The sequence below is a fragment of the Prionailurus bengalensis genome, chromosome X, assembly GCF_016509475.1.
Source record: "Prionailurus bengalensis isolate Pbe53 chromosome X, Fcat_Pben_1.1_paternal_pri, whole genome shotgun sequence".
In the NCBI taxonomy this organism is placed as follows: domain Eukaryota; kingdom Metazoa; phylum Chordata; class Mammalia; order Carnivora; family Felidae; genus Prionailurus; species Prionailurus bengalensis.
Genome location: NC_057361.1, coordinates 91,666,456 through 91,678,953, shown reverse-complemented (window position 1 = coordinate 91,678,953; position 12,498 = coordinate 91,666,456). Strand labels below are relative to the sequence as shown.

Below are 12,498 nucleotides of genomic sequence, written 5' to 3'. Positions count from 1 at the left end.
GATGAATGGGTCATTAACTGTTTTTAAAAGTATAAAATACATCAATGCAAAGGGGTGGGTCTACGCACTGAGCACTACTCAGTGCATTCAAGTGAATTCAGGCAAGTGCATTTTTTTCCTTCCTAAAATTCACCCAGTCCCGTAAAATTATGTAAATTGCTTCTGGGGACACTCAGCGTTATCGACAGAAACGATCAAATGTAAATTTGCCAGGCTACTTCTCTAAAGCCATCTCTTGGAGGAGGTGGCAGCTAAATTTTAACTAAGTACAAAATTTCTGTTAAGGTCTACAGTTCACTTTCCTTCCTCTATCTTAGGCACAGTGACAAAGGGCTCTGTCACACACAATCGTCCGGAAAGACGGCGTATCTCTGTGCTAAGCAAGAGCTCTACGAGGAGGTTTGCTTTGGGAAATGACTTCCCTAAATCCTGGCTGCTGTTCCCAACCACTCCTGGACCCTCAAGGCCTTGGGAGCTTGAAGACCACTGGGTTACATGACAAAGATTCCTGCAATCCCATGTTTGAAGACTGTGGCCTGGTGATACCCTTGTCTGGTGACTTCATCTTTCCCACTGGAATGCAAGTACCTCAAGGGCAGAGTACGTTTCTTTCTTCCATCTGAATCTCCTTCTGGGTCTAGCACTATATAGGGTCCATAGCAAATTCTCAGTCTCAGCTGGTAATGCCATGAGAATTCTGGGATTGAGGAAGAGGGGCACTGGATCTGTTCTGACGTGTTGGTGTCCACCTACTTCTTTCAGTTTCTTAATGAAGTTTCACAAGTAGCTGCTCTGGGCCTGGCATCATTCCAGGCATTGGGAATCCAAAATAAGTAAGATGATGTGGTCTCTGCTTCCCAAGAAAGTCTCAATCTAATCTCAGGTGTACAGGGTAGTATGTGGTATTCCAGAACGAAGGCTTCTTTCCCCATGGTGCCAGAATCCATATCGAATGGCAGCTTGGACACACTTTGCTCCGGAGAGATTTCAGCAGGGGAAGCCATGGACTCAGGAGGGTCCTACAAGGTGCCTCATGCTTCTAAATCTCTGGTTGGGAACTAGGGGTGGCACAGGACTCTGGCACCGGGCTCCTCATCTACTGGTTCACTCCTGGGAATTGTGCTTCTTTTTACCCTCTTGCAGGGAAATCTACAGTCTGTCTGGAGTGCAAGGAAGTTTCTTCAGCTTGCCTTTATCCACGCCTACTGAGAAATTTCCTCTGTTAACTTGTTAGTAACAGCTGTTGAAATTCCAATGGGGTCTATGTATGCACATGCACGCTCAACAGAAATTTCTTTTATCATCCAGCTAACTCATTAACCTTTCCTTTCTCTTGCTTGAATACCATGTCCCAGGGTTGGCAGGGTAAAAGCAGACCTAGGTTACATGAGAGGTGCCTACTGTAATCAGCATGGACTTCTAGATCACAGGCATATAAAATCACAGACACATACTTTTGCCTAGGAAACCACTGGGCATGCATAAGGAAACACATTCTTTACCCTCCCCTCCCCTGGGGAGAGAAAGGAGTTCACACATTAAGCCATAAATTTCCAGAAAATAAACCATGTAACCTCCCACCCTGTTTGGGTAGACTGGCTGAGCCTCTCTATTAGAGAGGATTTCTGTAAAAGAAAATTATGGCAAAAGGATATAAAATTTGATCTGTGGGTTTGAGCTTTTACTTTTTAATCCTAGATACCAATTCCACTCCTTTCTGCTCCAGAAAGATCTAGTCCCACTGGTACCCTGGCTCAGACCAACACTCTTCCTATGGCCACAGGTTGCTGAAAAACCTTCCATAGCAGGGGAGAGGGGAACATTAGTGGTAAGTAGGAAAAAAAGTGACAACCGTGATCACGAGCTACCTGCAGTGGGGGAGTGTTACGCTGTGCGTGTGTCAGTGAGAAAGTGTGTGACTGTGGCCATATCAGTGTGGGGGCACGTATAAGAGTTTGGGAATGGGTGGGAGTGTGGGGGAGGGCGGGGTCATTACACGCACGCGTGAATCACAGACATGCATGAGTCGGATCATCTCAGTGAGGCAGTGCAGGTCAATGTCAGGGTGAGTCTGTCGGGGCCGACGGGCCCGTGTGAGAGTCCAAGGAAGAGTCCGTGACAGTTCAGGCGAGTACGATGAGCTAGAGTCACGTATTTAAGCATCGGTGACCGCACGGGAACGCAGGCCAGCGTGAGCAAGTGTGTCAACCTAAGGGTCGACGTCGCAGAGTGGATGTGAGCGTGAGTGAGCGTGACTCTGCACGGCCATTCGTGGGGTCCGTAGCTGCCTGTGTGTGAGCGCATGAACGTACTTATGGGCACTGACAAGCGACAGTATGAACCGTGTGGGCTGGCCTGGTGTGCGCCCGCGTAAGCGCAGGTCAATGACTGCATAGGACGCTATCTGCGTACTGGTGCAAATGCGTGTAGCAATGCAGGCGGTGGGACGGCACGATAGTACAGGAGTGAGAATGCGAGTGTGCGGCAAGTGGGACGGTGCCGCTGTGAATATGGGTAATGCAGAAATGGCAGTTAGAGGATGAAAGGGTGTACATGTGAGCGTAGGGGAGTGTGAGTGTGTGCCTGTGTGCCGATGGTGACGTGCGGGAGTGTAGGATGTTGAGCGTATTGCCGTGAATGTGACAACACGTGAAAACGTGCAAACGGCGGCATATCAGCACGGGTGGGCCGTAAGTGTGACCGTGTGTTCACGCCAGCTTGCACGAGTACTGCATGTGAGTGGGCATATGGGGGTGTGCGTCCGTGCGGCTGCACGCGTGTGGCCGTGTTTGCACGCGAGGGCAGGGCGACACGCGTCGGCGAAAGTGGCTGAGTTTACCAAAACTGAGTGTGGGTGTCCACATTGGAGGCTGTATACCTGTGAGTTTGGAGTGGGCAACCGGGTCTCAGTGTGAAGGTGAGCGACTGAGCGTGAATGCGTGTCAAAAGGAGCGTGTTTCCACGTGCAAGTGTGATTCTGCGTGAATGTGTCAGAGAAGGGGAGGCTGGGCCGGTGCTGAGGAGGAGTCCAAAAGCACCTAATCCTGAGTGTAAGACTGTAAGGAGGCACAAAAGCGGAAACGGTGAGACCACCTTTACGGTATGAGCATGCATACGTGTGTGTGTGTCCCTGTGAGGAGCTGTGAGTTGTCCAAGTGTATTACTGTGAGGACGAAATAGTGACAGGGCGAATGCGTTAGAGTGCATAAAACTTGGATACGTATGGCTGTATGAGAAATGGGCAGGGGACAGTCAACGTAGGTCTGTGTATAGACCGTGTGTGAGTGTGGAGGAACTGGAAGGTTGAACGTGATTCTATCACCTGTGTGGACATGAGCGAGAAGGCGTGACTGTGAGTGTGCAAGAACGTAAGAAAACGTAAAGGTGTGGGTGGGTGAGAACGTGTGGCCGGGGTGTAGGGCAAGTGGGAGTGCGTCAGCATGAGAATGTGAGTATATAAATGAGTGTGGTAGCAGGAGTGAGCCTGTGTGTAGTATGTTTGTAAATACGACTGCGAGTGAGGGTGAGGGGGTGGGAGTGATCATCCCCACGAACATGTCCAGTGTGAACAGTGTGAGTCAAGGAAGCATAAGGACTGTGTGAATGTCCAAGAGTACATCAGTATGCTTATATGAGAGAGAGAGAGAGAAAGAGAGAGCACTCAAGAGTACCAACATCATTTGGGTTGCTGAGACACTCTCAAGAAAGTGTCTTTCCTCCAAAGCCACAGCACGTGTCCAGTTACAGGCAAGTTACGTAGCCCCTTCTCAACCTCTGTCTCCTCCTCGTGGGTAGGACAATGATTCTAGTACCTACCTTGAGCTAGTATCACTTTTATAATCAGGAGCAAAAAGAGTAACTATTAGAAAAAAAAATACCTACCTTGCAGAATTACTGGGAGATCAAATGGTCTCATGCAAATAAAATGCCTAGCACAGGGCTCACAACAGTAGACGATAAATACAAATTATTATTGTAGCTGTCACAGAACACCCAGGAGAGACCCCGGGGGCTTGCTTCTTACTTTAGTGAGTTCTAGTTACCTTCTGTTGCTCCAGGTCTATAGAGGATCCCCTACCGCGGCATCTCTAGAAAGCTGAATACATCAGTATCGGCAAAAGGCTGTAATTTCACACCCTCCATTTCCCGGCCGAAACTCTGGAGCTTCCCCCTCATGAGAAGGCATCACAGAAACACCTGCCACTGGGCTGCACTTTGCCTTTGTCCTGTAGGCCCAGGGCAGGCAGGCTCAGTGGGAAAGAGACTGGCCCTGCATTTTCCCCATTGGTTTTCTGTTTCATTTCTTTTTCTTGTTGGGGGCTTTCTAGTTTCGTTGGTTTGGTTGCTTTTGACTTGGGCATGTTGAGAGACGGCTAGGTAGCTGACAAGGAGACAGATACAAGGTCAGACAAAGAGAGGGACAGGTAGCTGGACGGCAGCATATGGCAACATAAGGCCAGATGGAACAGCTGACAGAGGAAGGCATAATGGCCGCCTGACAGGAAAAGGGTAGATGATCAGAGGCAGGCCAAGGAACCTGAAAGATGTGGAGAGGGTGAGCGGGGCCCCAGTCAAAAGTCTGACAGGGGAACCATCAGTCGCACTTGGGAGAGAGACTAGAAGCCTGTGAAATCTAGTGCCCACACGTAGTTTGTAGTCTAACCTACCTGCCAAGACGAATACTCCAGAAACCGTGCAAGAATTACTTAAGGCAGTAGAGAAGCAAGGGCCACACTACATACTACAGACTCAAGTGTCGTTGGAGAGCTGGGGGAGAAAGCGTTCCAATTGGCTGGGAAGGCAGAGGGAAGGTTCTGGAAGGTTTACGCCCACCAGGCCCAGAAGCTGGGATAGATGGGGTTGGGGTACACTCTGACCAGGAAGGTAAAATCCAAGTTGTGGAGGACAAATTACAGGAGCTGATTGGTCACTTAGTGGCATGTGGCTTAAATGCCACCTTGACATCAGGAAAGCAGGAAGAAAGGAAGCAGCAGCTTGATGGGAAGCGTGTCTGTGGTTCTGCTGAAGCTCTTCGGTGGAGCTTGAGCATTTGCAACGGACTTGGCAATGACTGCTAGGTTATTTCTCCTCCTCACCCTACAATGTAGGTCAAGGCTGTCATTCCTATCCACATTAGAGATGGGCGAACCAAGAAACCAAGGGCAGCCATAAGGGCCACAATCCCCCAGGAAGGAGGGGCTGTGCCCTGAGGCCTGGCTCTGAGGTGGGGTCAGGGTCTTTCATACTGGGAGCTCTGGTGGCAAGGTGGCATTTACCTGGACCTGGAGATCCCTTACTCCCTGCCCTGGAGTCCATTACTCACCTCTCACCGCCACTCCCGCAGGACCTCAGCACAGGTGGGCGCTGCCCATGAGAAGGGGCCGGGCTGCCTTCAGCTCCGATGGACTGGGTGCTGGGCACACCAGTTGCCACAAGATGCAAGGACTCAGCTGCTGTTTCTTGGGGGAAACCTGCCAAGAGAAGCATCGTGGGGGTGCAGGAACCTCTTTCTCCACCTGCTACGAGTCCCTCAGCCAACCCCCGCAAACGTCACACTCACACAACAATGGATTTCAGAAAACCCCTTGAGAAGGCAGAGAATCAGACAGGGGAGAAAGCATTTAAAAAAAAAAAAAAAGGCACTGTTGTGTCAGAGTCCAGAAAGGGCACTGAAGTGCGAGCTTCAAGTTGAGACCTGCTGTCCTTTCACCACTCTGGATCTGCTTGCTAGCTCATGGAAAAGACCGGCCCTAGTCACCGTGGACATGTGTCCTCGGGAGGAATAGATCAAACAGGACGGATGAGAAGTATTTGCATTTTCGCAGGGGGTGGTATTGTCCAGCGTACTATAGAAACCTGAGAGATGACGGCAAATGCAGGTTGGCTCTGAGGATACCTGAGCTTCCTGAGGACCCGGCAATACTGATGCTGTCGATTTCACTTCCGTTGCTGTTTACGGAGGCCCATTTCATGCCTCAAGTCCAAGTCTCCACCTCTGCGTCCTTCCCTTCTCAGCGACCTCCTTCACTGCCTTGGGGGTGGGAAGCACTCGGAGGGTCCCTAGTCTGCTACCATCTCACAGCTGCTGAGGACCTCAGCCTCTGATCCTAACAGGGAGGTCTTCTGTGGTCTTTCTCAGATTTCTTAGGGTGACTATATACTGGGGTTTTCTTTTTGGTGACAGTTTACCCTGTCTTTTCCACAGAGGTTTCCATATCCAACCATGGAGACAAGGTCTCCAACCCTTCTCTGTTCTGCCTTTTCCCACAATCACTCGAGCCTCTCAAGAAGAGACCAATATTCCCTCTGCAGTCCTTCCCGCCCTGCCCCCTCCTTCCCTCCACGGTGTCTGTCCTCACAGAAAAGCAGCACCTATATGTTACATCCCAACAAAGCCAGACCCAGGTAGCACACGTTCTATTAGAAGACACCGCACGCACAAGGTCCTAATCCAGAGACACGGATGGATGGATATGCAAAGGTAGAGACGGTAAAACTGAAGCCTCAGAGAGCCAAGAAAAGCCCCATGATTCCCAATTCCCCCTGGTGAATAAGAAGACGAAGCCATACCCTAGGTCTGCCACTTGCTCCTGGCGAGACTCCAGAGCACATCTGTCCGTCTGTCCCCCAGTGGCCCCGGCATTCCCTGAGTGCTTCCCACTCGCACACTCCCAGCAGCATTTCCAGATCGCACCCACTGGGCTGCGAACTGGTGTGCCCAAAATCCCTTGCTGCATGAGCTCAGCCTGCAAGGGGGGTGGGGTTAGGGGAGGTGAGTGCCGGCTGCCAAAGCCCCAGAAAGAGGCAGGACTGGAAGAGGGCTCAAGAAGTGTGGCCACAAAAAGTCTCCTGAGCACGGGGACGGCACCAAGCACCCACGGGAGTGGGGAGCAGCGCCAGAGGGCCAGGTGCGGGGCAGTGGATACACCAGCCCAAACCGACCAAGCACCTCTGGGCTTCTGCGCAAGATCAAGAGCTGTCCTCAGGCCTGCCTCCCCCTGGCTTTCTCCCATGAACTGCAGGGCGGCCTACTTCGAATCCCCCAATTGCACAGCTGGAGCCAGTGCAGATGAGACTGGCAGGACGCAGCGCTCCACCTGGTGGCCACACTCCTCTGGCCTGTCTGCGGGGTGAATTTTGTTGGGGAGTGCAGGGATGTGGCCTGTGTGTGAGTACATGCCGGCTCAAGTATATCTGTGCCGCTTCCTGCACTCACTGTATTTGGGTGCCCTGTGTGCCTGTACCCTGTCGTGTGTGCGCCATGTCATATCTATGCCATTTTGTGTGTGTCCAGTTTGTATCATGTTGGGTGTGCGTGCAGTCGCGTTTAGATCATGCGTACGTATACGGTGTCGGTACTGTAGAGTGTATGTGCCATGGGGCTGCACTGTGTTGTGTGTGCACTGTATCTATTCCGTGCTGTGTGTGACATGCATCTGATCCACATCATGTACCATATACCATATTACATACATACATGTACCATATACCGTATTATGTGTCTGTATCATGTTGCATGTTTACACGGCCTTGTGTCTGCACCTGTGGCTTAGCCTCCTACCGGAGGATGGGCCAGGGATCAGTGTACCCACTTTGTGCCTACCAGCACCCCAGCTTTGCTGCATTCCAGTTTCCTGCCAGCCTCTCTGTCTGGGGACTAGGGCTGCCGCTTTGCTGGGGGGAGTGCGGGGCAGGGGGAGCTGTAGCCAACCGCCAACCCTTCTTTCTAGCACAGGGCCTTCCCATGGCAGGTGCCCGGCCCAGCACTAAAGATGGCGGGGAAGGAGTTCTGGAACCCTTTTCAGGCCCAGAGGGAGGAAACTAAGCACTAGGGAGATGGCTCTCTCCCCATCCATACAGAAGGACCTGCAAGAAGCTGCAACTGCCTCAGTTTCTCCAAGCCATTTGGAAGGACTGGAGCCCTTCTCCACAGGGAGTTAACAGGTGCACAGGAGATCAGCACTGGCCTGGAAGCTGGACCAGGGGATGCATGGGGAACTCTGCCAGTCATGTCCCTGTTGAGGTCACTAGAGGGCGCGATTGTGTTGATGGTTAGGGGTAGTGTCTCTTGAGGATGCAGAATTCCAGAAAGTCCACCTGGCTCAGAGAGACATGAGGGAGAAGGAAGAAAAAGGATACACGTCCTAAGCAGGCCTTCCTTTCCTCTTATCCCAAGCCCTTCTGTTTGGAGGCTGAGTTACGGAGTTGAAGAAGATCTGCATAAGATCCCCAAAGAGCTTTTCAGGGCCTTGGTTACAGGGTCCCTAGCAGATTCTCCACTTGGACTTCTCTTCTCCCCTCTGTGTCCCATTCACATGAAATAAAAATAAAACCACACTGCTAAAAGAAATGAAATATGTATAGTGGTTGTGGGGTTTGTTTTGTATTATTTTCCCCCAAACTGGCAGGCATATCAAAAAGTGTGATTTGAAAGGATAAATGGTTTGGGGCGGGGGGGGGGGGGATGTTGTCCTAACGGGGACCTGCCTTCATGACCCAGAACAAATGGACCCACTTCCTAAAATGTCACGACCATCTCAGAAACCACCAAGTCCACTGCTGTCATTTGAAAGACAAGGCGAGTGAGGCTCAGAAGAGGGGCAGAAGCAGACCAGAACACTTGACTTCTCTGACTCCTCAGGTTTATTCATTCCATCCTGGATCCTGGTCCTCTAGTCTCTAAAAAAAAAAAAAAAAAAAACCACCTCCTTCTCCAAATCCAGCCTCCTCCCAGCTCATGGCAAAACCCTGGCCCCCGGCTCCACTGTGTGGGCTCCAAGATAGTCCTATTACATCTCAATGGAAAGGCCCAGGCCTTTCTGTGACCACACCTTGGGAATGATCTCCATTCCCCACCACTAAACCGTTCATCTCTTTCCAGTGTTCAAGGTCCGCCTCCCCCATTTTGCTTCTCACCCGCGCACACCCAGCTGTAGCTATGCCATTCTGCCCCTCGTTATGTCCCCAGGGTGCAGCACAGATTGCCCCAACCTTCACATAATTGAGCGAACGTGCAAATCAGACATGGATCCATTGCACTGATTAACATTTCCAATTAAACTCTGGGTTAGCCTGTGTATATGAGTGACTGGAGCAATCACTGGGTTTGTAAGTGCAAATGTCTTCCAAAGGCGTGGGGCGCACCAGGAAGCGACACATTTCCGGAGGGAATGGAAACAGAATGCCAGGTCTGGGGGTTCCTTTGGTTCTCTGGTACCCCTAAATCAGATTTGAAGTGTATAGCTGTTACTTGCTCAGAAGGCTCCAGCTTCACACCAGAAATGGAGGGCTCTGGCCCTGCCAGCTGCTGCGTGCCCTTTCCTGCCCCCTGCTGGAGAAGCCGCATAGTGCCGAATTGGCAGGCTAGGCCACCCCAGGCCCTGCGGACTGAACCTCCTAGCCTCAGGCGGCGGGGTGGAAAGGCGGGGGCCAGCAGGGCAGCTGGAGCTTAAGCTGCCCCCCCAGATGCCTCAACAACTGCACTTACCTTCAAGACCAGTGGCTTTCACCATCCCATGGGCCCCTGGAAGGAGGGCTTTTTTTTTTTTTTTTTTTTTTTTTTAGCACAGGCAGGTACCCCCATGCCTGCAGCAGGGACCCCAGACCTGGCCCTGGCCCTCCCCATATAAAAACAGTCAACCTACCTGTGTCTCGGGCCAATTCAAATCTCCCCCAATCCCCTTTGGGACCCTGCTCCCCGCCCCCCCCCCTTCTTTCTCCTTACCCAGGAGGAAAGAGTCATTGTTGAGTCCACCGTTCATGGAGTTTCTTCTCCTTCCTATGACCAAAGCTACTAGCTCCTGAAGGCGGTTACACAGTTGGGAATGCTACCAATTCCCTAAATATCAAGAAAGTGTCCCCCTAAGTACGGGCTGAGGCACCCGTCCAAATTTTCCCATCTCATCAGTGGGAAATCATGGCATTCAGGTTCCTGGTAAGACCACAGCTTCTTTCTTCTTGTATGTCCCTATGGCTTTGTTCCCACCTGCTCCATCTGATTTCTAGACCTGATTTTTTTTGGCCTTGACCACCCTCTATGACCTCATAGTAGCTTAAGTCTCTGACCTCATAATAGCAGAGTCTCTGATGGGGACAGCACCTCCCCATCCCCCCAGTTATTCCTCATTTTCCTCACTTGCCGCATCTACTCCCCTCTCCCCAAAGACCTCAGCAGGTTGTTGTGTACACCCATTCTGCCTCCAACCAGAAAATCTGCAACCTGTGGTAACGGTTGGCTAGTCAGAACGCCCTTCGGGTGTTGTGGCCCCTTGCCTGCATCTGTATCACAAGTGAACCTCTTTTTTTGTGTTTGGTCTCTCCCACAAGGCCCACCTGCCTGCCTGGAGGCTTGGAGGGTCTGCTCCTTGACATCTCAAAGTCCCTCTGGCCTTGACATTCTCAGCTGTCAGCTTCCACCCAGCATACATGCCGGTCTCTTCCCATTTTGCCTCTTTCATGGAGGAGGGAGGTATGACATTTGTATCCAGACACTGACGAAGGCTTACATGGCTCTCCCTCCAAGCCCTGGCCTATTAGTCATCCATTACCAGTTAAGCCCCTTTACCCAAAGATGCCTCTGGTTAGGGGCCTCAACTACCAAATCACAGACCTGCCCAATTATAATTTTGCAAATGGCCCAGTGAAAACCGCACTGACCTTTATACCTCGGTCATCCCAGAACAGGGCCACAGTGTTGTCACCAACGGGAATGGACCTCCTTCTGTTCCAACACCTCAGACAGCCATACAGTTGGCCTGGATTTGAGTCTGCAAAACCATGGGGGGAGCGAGACTAACATGGCTAAAGGCTTCCCGGCTGAAAGCCATTTAAAAAAATAAATAAATAACACTGCAACCGCCCCCTTCATGCTTCCCAAAGCCAAGCCACTCACCCTTCTCTCCTTTGCTTCTACAGACCACAGCCTAGAACCCTCAAGTCCAGAGTCTGGCACTGGATTCTGGAAGGTGGGACCAAAATATCAAGTGGGGGCCTCTGGCTCCCTCCCTGCGGGCACCGCCCTCCCACCCTGACCCTCCACCACCATCACCTAAGGAAGGAAAACCTGTGACAGCAAGTATCTAAAATGTTCAATCTGCCCCAAAGTGCGGCAGGCGTCTGGCCAGAGCCAGTTCACAAACTGACGGCAAGGCTCCCTGTGAGCTGAGGACGGGGTAGGAGGGCAGTGCCCCTAATGACCCCTAATGACCCCTGCCCCCCAGACAAAGACAAAGGCCAACTGAGGGACCCCAGCCTTTTTAGGGATAGTACTGCATCATTCCAATCTCCACATGAACAGAAATGAGTCCTCCTGTCATTACCCTCCCCCCGCCCCCACCAAAAAAAGGGGAGGAGGGTAAAAGAAAAATAAAAGAAAGGGCGCCTGTTTAAGAAAACCGTCACTTTTTCTGTTTGCTCAGGCTGGGCTGGTCCCCTTCTCCCGGACCTGCCTGGGGCCTCGGCCACACCTCCTCCCCTTGGTTGGGGGGGGGAGGGGGGCTGCCGTCGCTACTGGGGCTGGGGGAGGGGGCGGGAAGATGGTGTAAGACTAACAGGCTGACGTTGCTTTGGGGGCGGATTTGGCCTCCAACGGCCCAGGCCCGTGTCAGCGAGTCCAGGGCTTGCCCCAGCCGAGGGGTCCAGGCCCTCCGAGAGTGGCCCTGACACACCCACTCGTCCGCGTTCGCCCAGCGCGATCCCGCGAACTGCGCGCTGGCTCTCGGGGCTCCGGGGGCGCCACGTAGGGGACCCGAGGCTGGGGCGCCGCGAGAGCAGGAGGGGACCCCGGGAAGGCAGAAAATCTGCCCGGCAGCGCCACACCCTCCCCCGACCGAGCCGGGCGCCGTGAGTCGCGGGATTTACCTGCCGCTGGTCCAGCCACCCTGTCCAGACCTCTCCTCTACCTCCGAGCGCTCGGGCTGGCGGGGCTGGGGGGCCGCAGCCGCAGCCGCAGCCCCGGGCCCGGCCCGCTACCCCCGGCTCTCCTCCCGGCCCCGCACACTTGCTCCGGGCCGGGAAAAGCTGCAGCCCCCCGTGCGAGCCCCCAGACGGTGCGCTGCCGACAGCTGCCCGCCCGCGGCAGAGCCCCGCTCGGCAACCGCTCCCTAGCTCTTGTCTGCTATGACGTCACCCGGGCTCTGCACCGCACGCGGGCCAATCAGAGGGTGAGCAGAAAACTAAAATCGCCCTGAGTGGGCTGCTGGGGACCAATCTTTTGTTTCCAGGCAGGAAGCGCCTGGGATGGGGGGGGCGGGGACTGAAGGGGAGGGAACAGGAGAGGGAAAGGAAAAGGAGATGGAAACTTCTACACTGTCAGGGTTGTCTAGACAGAGGTGGGGCCGTCAGGAGAGAGGCGCACCTGTCAGTAGGGAGGGGGCGGAGGCATTACGTGTATCTTCCTCAACTGGCCGCCCTCTGTGAAGACTGGAATTCCAGGTAAATTTTCAGGGGAGGAAATCCGTCCAGCTACACGGGCTCTCTTTATTGGGGAAAATGGTTTGG

At 52.9% G+C, this 12,498-nt stretch overlaps 1 protein-coding gene across 1 annotated transcript in view; it reads right to left on the bottom strand.

Moving 5' to 3' along the window:
• The window catches only part of PAK3 (p21 (RAC1) activated kinase 3), a 120,888-nt gene extending 108,811 nt beyond the window's left edge, over window positions 1-12,077 (bottom strand). Inside the window, 6 exon segments of the mRNA XM_043570614.1 lie at window positions 5,324-5,471; window positions 5,759-5,856; window positions 9,725-9,838; window positions 10,657-10,766; window positions 10,892-10,957; window positions 11,860-12,077. The gene's annotated coding sequence lies outside the window, so the exon portion shown is untranslated.
• Between the last annotated feature and the right edge of the window lie 421 nt (window positions 12,078-12,498).